General features: G+C 40.6%; 2 protein-coding genes across 3 annotated transcripts in view; one reads left to right on the top strand and one right to left on the bottom strand.

The window, feature by feature from the left end:
• DNAJB9 (DnaJ heat shock protein family (Hsp40) member B9) overlaps positions 1–11,611 on the bottom strand; it is a 47,066-nt gene extending 35,455 nt beyond the window's left edge. The window contains exon 1 of the mRNA XM_030826800.1: positions 11,534–11,611. The gene's annotated coding sequence lies outside the window, so the exon portion shown is untranslated. The remainder of the gene's footprint in view (positions 1–11,533) is intronic.
• A 67-nt stretch (positions 11,612–11,678) lies between these two features.
• Positions 11,679–15,948, top strand: part of PNPLA8 (patatin like phospholipase domain containing 8) — a 52,779-nt gene continuing 48,509 nt past the window's right edge. For both annotated transcript variants that reach the window (XM_030826795.1, XM_030826794.1), the window contains exon 1: positions 11,679–11,802. The gene's annotated coding sequence lies outside the window, so the exon portion shown is untranslated. The remainder of the gene's footprint in view (positions 11,803–15,948) is intronic.

Here is a 15,948-nt window from a genome sequence, read left to right as displayed (position 1 = left end):
TTGCTTCTTTCATTAATTTGTTTTTTCATTATTTATTTAACAAATAATCAGCGAGTACCTAGCAAGTGAATGGCACAATTATAAACACAAAATATTCAGCAGTAGACAAAACAGACTAAAATTCATGACTCCATGTGCTGATGAAGGATTTCTATACTGCTGCTAACCTCTTCCCCAACCACTTTAAGCCTGAATTGCCATAAGACATCTCTTCTACTCCCATGGTTTGTGCATGGCTGGTGGCCAAGTGGTGGACTGTGGGTCCTCATACAGAATGGGCCCCAGCTTTATATGTCGCAAGTGGCAATGCCACTTGTGCTCCTAACAAGTTACAAGGTTTAATAGAGGAGTTCTTACACTTTTTATTGACAGTCTTTGTTCTCGAGGCATGAACTGGAGAAACACTTCACTATAACTATCAGTCTATATGCAGAGAGCTACCCCACACCCCAGGCTTTGTTCAGCTTTGTTACAGCCTCAAATCAGAGTGCTTGGCTCTTTCTTCACTTGAATTGCCTTGTCTCCCAAGAAGCACCTCAGCCCAGTTGCAAGTCAAATTTTCTCAGTTTACCAATTTCACCAGCTCACTGGACACACTCTGGCCACAGAGTGAATTCCTGCTCAGGGCTACTCAGCCCTCGAATGTGTACTCTTCTGAGGGACTTGACATTCTCCTTCGTCAAACCTACCTGAATCCCCAACAGTGGACACTCAGTCCAAGCTAAGATATTCCAAGAAAGGATCCACTGACTTTGCCAGATTGCCAAAAGAGTCTGTAAACCAAAAAGTTATAAATCCCTAGTTCGGTCATATAGTGTTGACAGCACCACCCTAGACATTCTGAATTAGAACTCCCAGGAGCAAGGTCTGGAAATCCATATTTTTAGAAGGCTAAAAGTAATTATTTGCATCTGGCAAACACTAACTCAAAGGCTGCCACGTCATTTTAATTCTGTATTTTAAAAATACTGCTTCTGCTGCTTGGTGCCTCTATTAAGTTGACTTAATTTTGTTATTTTGTTAAAGTATTTGTTATTTTCTTTTATAATCTGTATTTTTAAATAAGTTTGTTAGAAGTCCAAAAGCTTAGTAAGAAATTAAACAATACTTTGTCACTTCTCACAGCTAATATTGGTTCTTGTTTCATAAAACTGCAAAATATTTTAAAAGTTGGCTTAACATAAAAAGCTCAATTTTGGTACAAAAATAATTCATAATAGTACCTATATTCTAGAAGCATCAAAGTTCAGTGGAGAAAAAGGAAAATTAAGAATTAAAATACATGTATTCTCCTACCTTGGTTGAATTAACTAGGTATGTGCAAATGGGTAAGTCATTTAATCTCATTGGGTCTCACTGAAATATTGAACTTATCTGTTAAGTAACAGATTTAGACTAGATGATTTTTAGGATCACTGCTAAGTCTAAATGATAATATGGTTCTAAATATCATTAATAGGCAACAGAGAACCAGATGAGATTTTAAAAGTTACTATGTCATAATAGTTATATTTTAATATTAGTAAAAAGCAAATCATGCAAGAGAGTGAAATTCAATTGTGAAATTCAAAATGAAGTAAATATAGTCACCAGATCTTAATTATTTCAGTCTTTCCTAAATGCTATGACTATTCTATTAATGTTATTCTCATCCTTAAAATGAAGTTTAGGAAAACTTTAAGTTCCATAATGTTGGGAAATATAATACACATTCTGTTGAAATTCTAATTTTTTCTTTTATTCCTTGGTTACAATTATATGTGCATTTTACAAGTAGAAAGTTAGAGTCCCCCAATTAAGATAAACTTCCTACTCTAAAGAAAACGTTCAGAAGTGTCACTTCCTAAGACTGAAGTCAACAAAACCCATACATCATATAGAAGATTAGTTATCAAAAGGAAGGTTTTTGAGAAGTAACTTCCTACCACATGATTTATAAGTTTATAAATACCTCACTGGTGAAAATAAAGAGCATATCTGTATGTCCTTAGGAAAGAATCAAGAAAAATGTGAAATTAACCTGTAAATTATAGTTTAGGGATTATTATCTGTTAGGAAAACATGTTAAAGAAGATAAAGATATAGTGAGTAAAAAGGCAAAAATGGATAAAGTTTTAAAAAAGGAGACTGACATTTCTAAACACTTATCCAAGAGTTGGGGCAGGGGAAATTGAGAGAAAGAATGAGAGGGAAAGAGACAAATATGGAAAAGTCAATTACAATCTGATCTCAAATTATAATCCTTGACACGTGGGAGAAGCCTGGTAAGAGGTGATTGGATCATGGGAGCAGATTTCCTTCATGCTGTTCTCATGATGGTGATTGAGTTCTCATGAGATTTGATGATTTAAAAATGTTTGGCACTTCCTCTCTTCCTCTTTCTCCTGTTCCGCCATGGTAAGACAGGCTTGCTTCCCATTCGCCTTCCATCATGATTGTAAGTTTCCTGAGCCCTCCCTGTCATGCTTCCTGTAAAGCCTGAAGAACTGTGAGTCAATTAAACCTCTTTTCTTCATAAATTACCCAGTCTCAGGTAGTTCTTTATAGCAGTGTGAAAAATGGACTAAAACAGAGTATTTCATTTAAAAAAAATTGCGACCAATAACAAGCTAAGCAAGCAACCACGTATTGAGTCCAATGTTTCAAGGTAAATCCAAACACCCCAGGAATACATGGTTTTAGAAACATAATAGTTAACAAAATCAACTATGTAAATAGGGAAATCTTTTTTTTTTCTTTTTGAGATGGAGTCTCACTCTGTCACCCAGGCTGGAGTGCAGTGACACGATCTCGGCTCACTGCAACCTCCACCTCCCAGGTTCAAGCAATTTTCCTGCCTCAGCCTCCCCAGTAGCTGAGATTACAGGCGCCCACCACCATGCCTGGCTCATTTTTTGTATTTTTAGTAGAGACAGGGTTTCACCATGTTAGCCAGGATGGTCTCAATCTCCTGATCTTGTGATCCGCCCATCTTGGCCTCCCCAAAGTGCTGGGATTACAGGTGTGAGCCACTGCACCGGGCTGTAAATAGGGAAATCTAAATCACAGTTATCGTTGATCTGCAAGAGTGAAAAAAATCATCAAATGTTGCCAAGACAGACCTAAAAACAAAGAAAAACTTTGAGAGACTTCTTGTGAAAAAGTCTACCACAACTTTTCTAAGTTTTCTGTGAACACTCTCTCCCAACCACTTTTCTGTGCCAGCCTCTTTCCCAGGTATTTTGATTCTTTTAAGCAAAAAATTTAAAAAAAAAGTCCTAGATAGCAAATATTAATAAAAAACCACCCATCTCTCAATGTAAGCAAAGACTTTCACATTCTGGCTAATTAAAATCTCTTATCAGTCTGATTGGAGTGAATCCATTTCCCAAAAGATTGATCATACCTGGTAAACTCTAAAACTAGTTTCTGAATATACATATTTGAAACCTAAGTCAAGCAACCACAGGAACTTGCCAATCGCATGCATCACAGTAATACTAGCTGGAAGAGATGTATAGGGGTAACCAGTACAAGGAGTTGTTTTGGAATTAGTGAGAATTAATTGAGTTTATACCAAGTCCCAATATCCCCAAAACTTTATTTTTTAATCAAACAGAACTATACCAATTTTTTTCTAAAGTCTAATTGAATGGCCCTTGAGAGTGGTTCAGTCTTTACCATATTAACGTACCAGCAATTAATACTATTTAATTAGGATGCTTAAAAAGAAATGTAAGATATTTGTATAAGTATTATAAAGCTAAATAAATTATCTAGTCAAAGTATCTTAGAGTTTTGGTTACGAGAGGCTGGGAAGGGTAGTGGGGGACAGGGGGTTGGGGGAAGGTGGGGATGGATAACTGGTACAAAGAAAAATAGAAAGAATGAATAAGACTTACTATTTGATGGCAAAATAGAGTAACTATAGTCATAATAACTTAATTGTACATTTTAAAATAAAGAGTGTAGCTGGATTGTTTGTAACTCAAAAGATAAATGCTTGAGGGGGCATATACCCCATTCTCCATGATGTGCTTATTTCACATTGCATGGCTGTATCAAAACATCTCATGTACCCCATAAATATATACACCTACTATGTTCCCACAAAAATTACAAAATTAAAAACAGTATCTTGAACTATTTAGATTTAAAATATGTTATATGGAATATATACATCTCAATTTTCTACTTGGCATAAAGTGAAGCCAAAAAGTTTGGTGGAAATTTTAAAACTCTGTAAATATAATGACCTATGTAGTCTATAGAGACTATACACTCAAATATATAGTCCTACTACTCTTTTGTTAGTTGGAGAAGCAGTTGCTTTAAATACAGAAAATAGTATAAAATGTACCTTTTTCAGCAGCCAACAGCTTTCCTTAATTAGGGTGGCCAGATGAAATACATGATGTGTATTTCAGTGTATTTCAATTAAATTTAAGTTTCAGATAAACAACAAATAATATTTTTAGTATGAATATGTTCCATGCAATGTTTACTTTGCTAAAGCTGACAACTCCATCTCTAACCCCCTTTTGGAATCAATAACTGCTTCCTCTGAATTCTCACAGTACTTTGTTGGTTCTTCTGTTACATGACACATTTCATTTTTCCTTGTTTCATGGTGACTGTAGACATCTGACTCTTCTATAAGACTACCACACCTTCGAGGGCAGGAACTATATCTAGCTCACTGTTTTGCATATAGTTGGCGCTCACAAATGCCATTTCTTTTGAATTAAATTTAGCATCCTACTACATTGATTCAAGCTAGCCTCTTACTTCAAATAATATAACTGGCAACACTGTGAACTTCTTTTCAGCCCCATTTAGTATTGGTATGCCAATAATATTAGCCAAATTTACTGTTTATCTTCTGTGTGCATTCTACAAAATTGTGTAGGTCACGAGGGCTAGGACTACATCTGTTTTATTGACTGGGGCATATTCAAAGACTAACACAATAATCAGGTCATTAAATGTGTACAAGAAATATGTTTTATAAATATTAGGCATTTTACATGTATTATTTCATTTAATCCTCCATAAACCTTATGAGTATTAGTGTGCCCATTTATTGGATGAGAAAAGTAAGACTCAGAGAGGTTATGAATCTTGCTCACTATTGTTTTGGGAGTGATAAAATAATAACTCTGATTCATAGGCTGTAACATCTATCCTTGAATGATTTTATGATACAATATAAGCAAGTATTGCTGCCTTTTAAAAAATAGACATTCTGTCTCAAACTGAGTCAAAATGTCCTTGAAAAGGTCCTCATAAACTATATCTTTTTCAACTTTTGGAACTGAGACTTAAAAGTTGGATAATTTGTTCAAGTAAGCGGCAAAGCTTAGAACTGGAATCTAAGTATTGCCTATAGTAAAGCACATGTTCATCCCTGGCACTGTCCTTTCCAAACATTGTTGGTCCCCAAGAAACCTCTAAGTTCTTTGGAACTATAGATGGCATTAAAAGAAAAGTGCTACTTGCTCCATTGCATTTAGGCACTGGTTCATTCATACATTCCAACCAGTGTTTATCTGCTTGCTGTGTTGCCTGGCCTTTTTGTTTTTCTGCCCTGTATTTCTCTCCTTCTGTGAAAAACTTTTCCCCAAAACAAATTCTGTGGTTCTATGAGAGATGCTGTTTTCACACTAGGACCCCGTTGAGGGGTTTGGAGTAGTATGACCATGCTGTTTGATCACAGTACCTCATTCTCTGACCATAGATCATAATGCACTTACATTACTGAATTGGGATTCTGAAAATTTTACTAAAGAAAACAGGGAGGCTTGTGGGAATTATTTGCCCACAGTATCACAACCAGTAAATGGTGAAGGAGGACAGGACTCCAACCTTGCCTTAAGTCTGAAGTTAAGCAATGCAAACATTGATACTTGCCTATAAGAAACTAACATGCGCCAGGGCACAGTGGCTCATGCCTGTAATCCCAGCACTTTGGGAGGTTGAGGCAGGCAGATCACAAGGTCAGGAGGTCAAGACCCGCATGGCCAACGTGGTGAAACCCTGTCTCTACTAAAAATATAAAAATTAGTTGGGAGTGGTGGCACGTGCCTGTAACCCCAGCTACTTGGGAGGCTGAGGCAGGAGAATCACTTGAATCTGGGAGGCAGAGGTTGCAGTGAGCCAAGATCGCACCACAGCACTTCCGCCTGGGCGACAGGGCGAGACTCTGTCTCAAATAAAAAAGTAAAAGAGGCCGGGTGTGGTAGCCCACACCTGTAATCCCAGCACTTTGGGAGGCCAAGGTAGGCGGATCACCTGAGGTCAGGAGTTCAAGGCCAGCCTGGCCAACATGGTGAAACCCCATCTCTACTAAAAATACAAAAATTGGCTGGGCGTGGTGGCAGGCACCTGTAATCCCAGCTACTTGGGAGGCTGAGGCAGGAGAATTGCTTGAACCTGGGAGGCGGAGGTTGCAGTGAGCCGAGATCGTGCCACTGCACTGCAGCCTGGGCGGCAGAGTGAGACTCCGGCTCAAAAAAAAAAAAAAAGTAAAAGAAAGAAAGAAAAGAAATTAACATGTAATTGAATATGGGGGCATTTTTAGACTTCTTCCAACTTTTCAACTGGATGAGTTGTCATAGAAATAAGCAAGGCATGGAATAACCTACAAAAGTATTAGGTAAAAGGTAAAATCTAATTCAGATTCAAATGTAAGTTGAAGAAAATATAATTATGTGTCCTTAATATCTTAATTTTATGTTGTTACTCTTGTGCCAAAACCTTAGCTATAGCCTGTCTATTAATAAAACTATTCTTTCTTCACCCAGAAAATCACCTTATATATAACTGGTTTATTTCCCACTGGTTTAGTTCCTCTAAGATGTCCCAGCAGGAAGCTGGATAAACTGGTCTCAAGCCTGATAGAGAGGCCTGAACTGCAGGTATAAATAGGCAAATTCTTTAAGGCAGTTTTTAAGGTGGAGAAAGAATTTTTTTTATTAAAAGGTTAAATAGGAAAACAGTAAATATGACATCAACAGGACTCCTCATCTCCTTCAAATCTTGCCCTCTCATGGTACCAAAAAAATCTACTTAAAACTTAAATTCCACCATGTTATTCTTTTGTCTTAGAATCTGAGTGGTTCTGATCACCCAGAAGATCAGGTCCAAGTTCTTCAGCTCTCACCCAATCCTTATATTACATTTCCAGTACAACCATGGAACACATAGTTCCCTTCACGCATTATGTTTTTTCCTGCCTTATTGCCTTTTATTACAAACATCACTTCTCTCTGTAAAGCTCTCTCCTTCCTCTTCCCACTTTTACCACTCCACTACTGCCATCTGTCTTGCTAGCAACATCTTTTAAGACTTGGCTCAGAAGTTCCTTCCTGACACCACAGGCTGGGGTAGGTATTCCTGTTCTAGACTCATAATACCCAGTTCATGTCTCCATTAGTGCTCTTTCTACATTAGTAGTATTATTACCTAAGGTTATATTTTGAGTTCCCTGACAGTGCTTCAATTTTTTACCTCCAGCAAATAGCTTGGTGCCAGGCACATAGTAGGCACTCAGTAGATAATGGCTGAATGAATAAATTCAATTCTTTCAATATGCACTCACCAAATAGTTACTGAACACTTAACTCCTTTTTTTTTTTTTTTTTTTAAACGGAGCCTCACTCTGTCACCCAGGCTGGAGTGCATTGGCGAGATCTCGGCTCACTGCAACCTCCTTCTCCTGGGTTCAAACCATTCTCCTGCCTCAGCCTCTTGAGTAGCTGGGATTATGGGTGCCCGCCACCATGCCCAGCTAATTTTTGTATTTTTAGCAGAGATGGGGTTTCACCATGTTGGCCAGACTGGTCTCGAACTCCTGACCTCAGGTGATCCACCCGCCTCTGCCTCCCAAAGTGCTGGGATTACAGGCATGAGCCAATGCTCCGGGCCACACTTTATTAATAATTGCTGTGCCTTGGTGCTAAGGATCAAAACAGAAAATCCTTGCTTTCATGTTTTCAAACTACATAAAGGTAATTATGTTAATTTCCTATTGCTGCTGAAACAAAACACTTCAAATTTAATGGCTTAAAACAACTCAAGTTTATTATGTCACAGTTCTGTAGGTCAGAAGTCCAGCAAGAGTTGGCTGTTTCCTCTGTTCCAGGTCTCATAAGGGTGAAATCAAGGTGTCAGCTGACCTGAGCTTTTGTCTGGTACCTCTGGGGAAAAGCGTGCTTTCAGATTTATTTAGGTTGTTGACAGAATTCAACTCCTTGTGGCTGTGTGGCTGAGGTCTCCGTTTCCTTGCTGGCTGTCAGTCAGGAGCCTCTCTTGGTTCCCTATAGCCACCTGCATTCCTTGTCAAATTGTTCCTCTCATTATCTTGAATCTCTCTGACTTTCGCTTTGCCACATCTGTACTGCTTTTAAGGATTTACGTGATTAGATTGGGCCCACAAAGATAATCCAGGATTATTTTCCTTTGTTAAAATCTGTAACCTTAATTACATCTGCAAAAAGTCCCCCTTGCCATGTAAAGTAGCATATTCACATGTTCTAAAGATTTGGGCATGGGCATTTTTTAGAAGGCCATTCTTCAGCCTACCATGGTGATGATTCTTCTAGAATTATTTTCTGACATATCCCTCCCTTAGGTGATCTGGAGAGATATCTTGCATCAATATGGCTTAATTTATTTTAGTTATAACATTAAGTTTTATTTGAACAATAAAGATATTAGCAGTTCTTTTAAAAAGCTATGAACCAGACCAGAAAGGAGTGACTATGGATGTAGAAGAAAGAGCTAAAATAGATAAATCAATAATAAATCTTATAAATAGAATGAGCATAGCAAGTAACTGATTCAGGGGCAATGTGATGTCTCTTTTACCCAGCTTCCAAAGAATATAGCGTTGAACAATTACTGTATTTAGTAGTATTTCAAGTATAGATGATTTCCTGAAGGCATTAGTCTGCTATTATACACAAGATAATCTCCAATTTTGCATACTACTGAATTTGTTTGAAATTAAATATAATTCTCTTTTCTCTCAAAACTGCCCAACATCAAAAGAATCATAAATGGGTTTTATTTTCTATTTTTAACTTATCAAACTAGTAATCTAAATGAAACGAAAAATCAATTCAATAATACAGAATTTTAGAGAGTCTACTATTTGTTGGATGTTATGCTAGGTCCAGACAATACAGTTTACCTTACACTCCTTTACTGCAGGAAACTGGCAGGCATATAAACAAATAAATTATAATACTGTGCAGCAAGGGCAATAAGAGACGTGAGCACAGGTGGAAGGAATGATTTATTCTATGAGTAGTGAGGTAAGATTTTCCTGGCTGAAGGACAAACAAATCTTTAGGAGGACAAGCTGGAAGGGGAGATAAGCCAACAGCATGACCAAGGCACTAAGTATGAAAAGGAACAAGAGTATTTGGGGAAGTACAGGTGTGGCTGGAGGATACAGAGTGAGAGGCAAGTGGTGAAAATAAAGGCTGGAAGGTCAGCAGGGTCAGAACCTATAATTTCATTCGGTTTATTCTATGAAGATGTAGTGCCAGCCAAAGCTTTTTAATTTGGGAAAACACGATTGGACTTGCACTTTCAAAAGATTACCGTGGTTGCACAGAAGAGACTGACTGGGTTAGAGGTTAGCTACAGGCTGGAAAACCAGTTTAGATGAAACTGAAGAGCAAGGATGAAAGCCTAAACCAGAGCAGTGCAAATGCAAATGTGGAACAGGGGAACGATTCAAGAAATTCTGCGGTAAAACTCATCAGACTTCATGACTGATTGAAGGTATGGTGGTAGACAAGGGAGGGAGAGGAAGGGTAAGAACGGAGAAGCAGGAATTGGGCGTTATTTGAAAATTTCTGACACGGGAGGAAAATCCGGATATTTAATAACATCTGACTAAATTAGGGGATGAAAGAGCATAAGCGGAGAGGGAATGGTGATGCTCTCTCCTTGACCATACTTTAGTTAGGCTACTCTGAGCCCTCTTCCCAACTAGGCCTCATCCTTGGGCCCCTGTCTTAGGCCTGCTGAGTCCAGTTTTAGCAGGAATCTTGCAAAGTCAGTTTAGAGAGTACTCTTAGCCTTGATAATTGATCATCTCCGCCTGTCTTCAGCAAGAATCTTGTAAGTCAGTTTAACAAGAATATCCCCTACCCTTGATATCACTTCTTAGTAATTTTCTATGCACTGACCCCTCAGTCTGCTTGCTGGCTATAAATCCTGGCTGTTTTTGTTGTATTAAAACTTGAGGCTGATCTCTCTCCCCCATGGTGATAGTCATGGCACCTATTGCAATAGTTCTAAATGTCTTCCTTGCCATTTTAACAAGTGTCAGAATAATTTTTCTTTAGCAGCAAGGAGGAATCTCTCTCAAAAACTAAAGCTCCTTCCACACGCCTGTAAGGCTTAATTGGTGCATACATCTTTTAACTCTCCTGTAGCTAAATAACATGTCTGGCTTATCCACCGCTGGGGTTTACCAGGCATTATGATGTACATAATCCAGACACTGTGTCCCAAGAACATAGCAAGCTGGCTTTCCCTCGATTTAAAAAAATCAAAACAATGCAACTATCAGGGTAACATCCACTACATTTGACAGGTAAGAATCCCCTTCCTTAAGGACTTTATAATAACCTTACAGGAGGCTCAAGCATACATACCCATGAGTAGTGGGTAAGCCTTGAGAGTACAGTATAAGTCTTGATAACATTTTGAGGTTGATAACTAGTTGAAACTGATCTGTTTTCCTGACCTCAACGTAACTGCAAGGTCAGTTCAAGAGGGTAAGGGGCTATTGCAACTACCTAAATTCGCTATTGTAGCATAAAAGCTTTAATTGACAGCATGTATAGGAATGCAAAGCTATGGTCTAATGAAACTTTAAAAAGCAGACACAAATATGAATGTCATATAATTGTCGTGTGTCGCAAAACATTTTTTTTAACCTTTGAAAAATGTGAAACCCATTTTTAGCTCCCAACTATATACAGCAGAACCTGCGGTGGGCCGGATTTGCCCTGAGGGCTGTAGTTTGCCCCTGTGGTAAGCATGAAATGCCAGGATTTTAAAAAGATGTGTTACGTGTGGGACCATTTGTGGGGCGGTTTATGCTAACTTCCAATACAGTAATATATGTCAAATCGCTTTTGAGTGACATTTAGTCTGGGTGGCCATGCCCAGGAATGGATATAGAGAAAGGGGCGCGGCCGCGCCACGCGCCACCCTCCAAGAGACTGGTATCGCAGCCCCCAACTCCGAGGAACGGAGACAGCGCGGGTAGGGGCTTCAGGGACGCGGAGAGGGAGGCTTATGTCTGCTGAAAGGGGATAGCGGCCCGCAAACAAGCAAACCAGGACACTACTCCGAGGTCCTGCCCACGAAGGCAAAACGAAGTCCCACCGCTCACACACCCGGGAAACAACCAAGGCACAGCACGCCCCACCGGCAAGCCACGCCTCGCGCATCACGCACGCACGCACGCACGCACACACGTCTGTCGCGGCTTCCCGCCTGGGGCTCTGTCATGCTCTATTGCGCATACCTCGGGGAGGGGAAGGAACGGAGATTGACAAGGACGCAGAGGTCCGAGCGATGCGGAAAATCCTCACCCGGGCAAGCGGGTAGACCCAAACGGCTAGTGCGTCACTTCCGCTGGGGGCGGAGCGGGGCGGGGCTGAGTGGGTGGTGACCCAGCTGCTGCGCCAGTGTTTGTGTTGGGAGCTCAGCTGATGCAGGCCGGTTGGAGTGGACGTCATTGCCGGGAACGAGCGAGTCGCCGCTGCAGCCCTAGTGACTGCGGCCTGCATCCCGGTAAGTCGCCGCGAGGGGACAGGGGCGGGACGATAGGAGGCTGGCTGATCGTTCTGGACCCTTGTCCGGCGCTCCGGGTCTTCCTTTCTTTCTTTGGAAGGCATGTCCCGAGCGAGAAGGTGGGGAGACGCCAGGCTTTGGGGAGGACCTGGCGCTGGAAGGAGCCCGCTGGTCCTGGAGCTCATTGGTACTAGGCGCCCTCCGCCCCCGTGGGCTTGGCTGCCCCAGAAGCGCAAGCCGTATTTGGTTTCGCCGGTCCCGCCCTGCTCCCCCTGTCCCATCCCCACGACTCCCTCCCCAATTTCCCAGAGTCTGTCTGCCTTCCCCTGGACTGTAGTGTTTTCCAGTAGTTAACTGGTCACTCTCAGGAGGGTTTCCCTAGTCTACATCATTCTCGACTGTCGGTGTGCACCTGGTGATTCTACTGCCTGATATTTTTTGTCAGCGATCTCTTTCTAACCCCATCCACATTTGATTCTATCCCTGACCGCTGTTGCTTAAGTGGATTCAGGTGTGTGCTTTTTAAAAGGTGAAGGTGTATGAATCACTGTGTTGCAGTGCTTCCTATCCGTGTGTCATTTCTATCATTATGCTGGAAGGAACGTGCTTTCCACGCCTAATACAATGATAACTTTAAAATGGTGACTCATAGGAAAAACTTAGGAGAGTTGTGACATAAGAGACTATCATATAATCCTGTTTAAAATACTGTTTTCAATTCCAGTAACAGTTGTATCCTGGTTCTGCAGTCCTAATTTCTAAGAGTTCAAAAATGACAAATGTTTCAGTATATTAAGAAAATGCTGTAAAACAGTGAAACATTAAGAGCTTATGCCTTGTGAGGCAGTTGTATCAAGCCCATTGTAGCTATTTTGTTAAATTGCTTATGCAAATTAGTTGTACTTTCAATATAAGAACATGTTTTTATTTCGTAATTATAATCAACTTTTTCTTAATGTTGATCTCTTTTTTTATTTCTATATCAAGACTAAATTAAAATCTTGTAAACGCCCTTTTAATGAGTGATGTTGAATGAAAGGGCCAGTTTCACTAGTTTAGATATTCACTTGTTTCACATGCAAAGTTGTTACAAGAACAGCCTGTACTTTGAGTTGTTTTTTTTTACCCCAGTTAGAGGGGTTGTGCTGAAGCTGCATATTGCTTCACTCGTGGAATATGTATTTGTAAAAAGGTCAGAGTTAGAATGCTGAGCCATAGACACCTTCCTGTCCTGCCATTTTTTGTTGTTGTTGGGAGTCTCTCTCTGTCGCCCAGGCTGGAATGCCCTGGCGCGATCTCGACTCACCGCAAGGTTCAAACGATTCTCTTGCTTCAGCCTCCCGAGTAGCTGGGATTTACAGGCGTGCGCAACCACACCCGGCTAATTTTTTGTTTGTTTGTTTGTTTGTTTGTTTGCTTTTTGAGACAGAGTCTCGCTGTCGCCCAGGCTGGAGTGCAGTGGCGCGATCTCGGCTCACTGCAGGCTCCGCCCCCCGGGGGTTCACGCCATTCTCCTGCCTCAGCCTCCCGACTAGCTGGGACTAATTTTTTTAAGTAGAGACGGGTTTCCCCTTGTTGGCCAGGCTGCTCTCAAACTCCTGGCCTCAGGTGATCAGCCCGCCTCGGCCTCCCAAAGTGCTGGGATTTCAGGCGTGAGCCACCGCACCTGGCCTGTCATTTCTTAGTTCTTATCTTTCTCTGCAGGACTCAACGTATTTTATTCTGTTCATTATCCATTACTTGAAAAAATTTGGTCCTGTCTTGGTTTCCAGTGTCCTGATTTTTTAAGGGTGGCTTTTCTCCTGTTTTGTTTCCTGTAGAGTCTTTTCTTCCTCTTCCTAGCTCTGGGTGGCACTCAAGGCTCTACCCCTGTCTCTCTCTCTAAACCAGAGTTTCGTATTTGAAACCCAAGTATACTTCAATAGGCATGTGAATATCCTGAAATGTTATGGAAAATATAGTTTGTATTGCAAATACACATTTTTCAAGGAAGAAAAGCTTTTCTCAGGTTCCCTGATCCCAAAATAGTCATGTATTATTACTGTAAACTATCATCTGGTAAATCCATCTAATGTTGTGGTTTCTGCTGCCACTATGCTGGTAATTCCATACGTAAATCCACAGTCTGTGTACATTTCCATTTGAATGTCCCACTATTACTTCATCCTGTGAATCCAAAACAAAATGTGTTTTTCTCTCATATTAGATTGGCCCCTTCACAGTTTTCTCATATTCGCAAATGGCACTCTCCATATTTTCAGATTTAAAACCTTAGAGCTCTCTTAACACTTCCCTCTCTTTACCCCGTTCTTGGCTGTCAAGTCCTGTGTTTTGTTGTTTTCTCTTTTTTCCCTTGCTTTCAAAGTGTTCAGAGTGGCCCTCTTCCCCACACTAGTACTTGCTGGGTGAGGTGTCAGAGCCCCAGCATCGGAAAGTGGTCAGCTTGGGGTAGTAGGGTAGTAAGAAAAATTTACCGACAACAGTATAGGTTTGAAAAGGAAAGTTTTATTGGATAGAAAGAGTGCTGCAGAAGAGTGCAGCCAGGCGCCTCAGCAAGTGAGGACAGCTCACCACAGTGGATTTTTTCTTAGGGGTATTTATGGACCTTAAAGCAGAAGCTGAAGGATAACTTGGACCATATTAGCCACGTAGGTCATGATCAGTGATTCCATTTGTAGACATTTTGGTGCCTTGATATCAGCAAAGTTTGCACAGTGAGTTTCGACATGCATACATTCTGGACATGTATAGAAATTCTAGTTACTTACAAAATTTCTGGGAAAGAATCCTGGTACCAGATGCCAGCTTAAGCTAATAGAGAAGTCTAATTGTTTCTAAATTCCTCATATAAGGAGCTTCCCTCTAGATGGTCTGCTCGATGGCCACCAGCAGATCTTTGCTCTCCTCAGTACTGTTGTCTTCAGACTGTTGTCACCCTTTTGACTGTGTTATATTAATAATTAAGTGACATCCTGTGTAAATTCATTCTTTCCATCCTTAGCTGGGTCTCCATCTAACCATTCCCTTAATTCCTCTAGTTAAAACTCCATTCCCTTCTCTAGTGTTTGGTCCGAGCCTCTCCGTTTTGTTTTATTCCTACCTCCGTTGTATTTATACTACCTCTGTTCTTCCTTGCTCTTTATTCAGTTGATGATAGCATCTCACTTTACATTCTTCTTCCTGTGTTTTTGCAATCTAACTTCTGGATGAATGTACTCTGAAAACACTTATCTTGCATTTACTAGTGTTGTGATTTGGGGGCAATTAAACTTATTGATTTTGTTGGTCATCTTTGTTTTGTAATTTTTGTTTGGTACTTGTAGTTTCTGAGAAAGGTGTATTAAATCTCTCATGATTATGAAATTGTCTAATCTTGTAATAGTTCCCTTATTTTGGCCTTTTGTACTATATTTTAATGCCAAGTTGATAGGTGGTTTCATAAATTTGTCATACTGGAAAGAAACAATACAAAATTCTTACCATAGTCTAGTCTCCATTTCCTGCCTGAATTTTGGAGTCTGTGACCCCAAAATATCTGAGACAGGTCTCAAAATTTTGTCGAGTTCAAGGACACACCCATGACACAGCCTCAGGAGGTCCTGCTGACACGTGCCCAAGGTGGTCAGATGCCACTTGCCTCTGTACATTTCAATGAGACATAATGCATCAATCAGTCACATCGGTTTGATTTGGAAGGGCAGGACAACTCAAAGGGGACAGGGCCTCCAGGTCATACAAAAATTTTCTGATTGGCAATTGGTTGAAAGAGTTGCTATCAGTGGAAAGGAATGTCTGGGTTACCTTAAGGAGGTGTGGAGACCAAGGTTTTATGATGCAGATGAAGCCTCCAGGTAGCAGGCTGCAGAGAGAATAGATTGTAAATGCTTTTTTTTTCTTTTTCTTTTTCTTTTTTTTTTTTTTTTGAGAGGGAGTCTTGCTCTGTCACCCAGGCTGCAGTGCAGTGGCACGATCTCGGCTTGCTGCAACCTCCACCTCCCGGGTTCAAGTGATTCTTCTGCCTCAGCCTCCCGAGTAGCTGGGACTACAGTCATATGCCACCACGCCCGGCTAATTTTTGTATTTTTAGTAGAGACGGGGTTTCACCATATTGGCCAGGCTGGTCTTGAACTCCTGACTTCATCATCC

This window comes from Nomascus leucogenys, chromosome 13 (genome assembly GCF_006542625.1).
Source record: "Nomascus leucogenys isolate Asia chromosome 13, Asia_NLE_v1, whole genome shotgun sequence".
In the NCBI taxonomy this organism is placed as follows: Eukaryota; Metazoa; Chordata; class Mammalia; order Primates; family Hylobatidae; genus Nomascus; species Nomascus leucogenys.
This window is presented reverse-complemented; position numbering and strand designations above follow the sequence as displayed.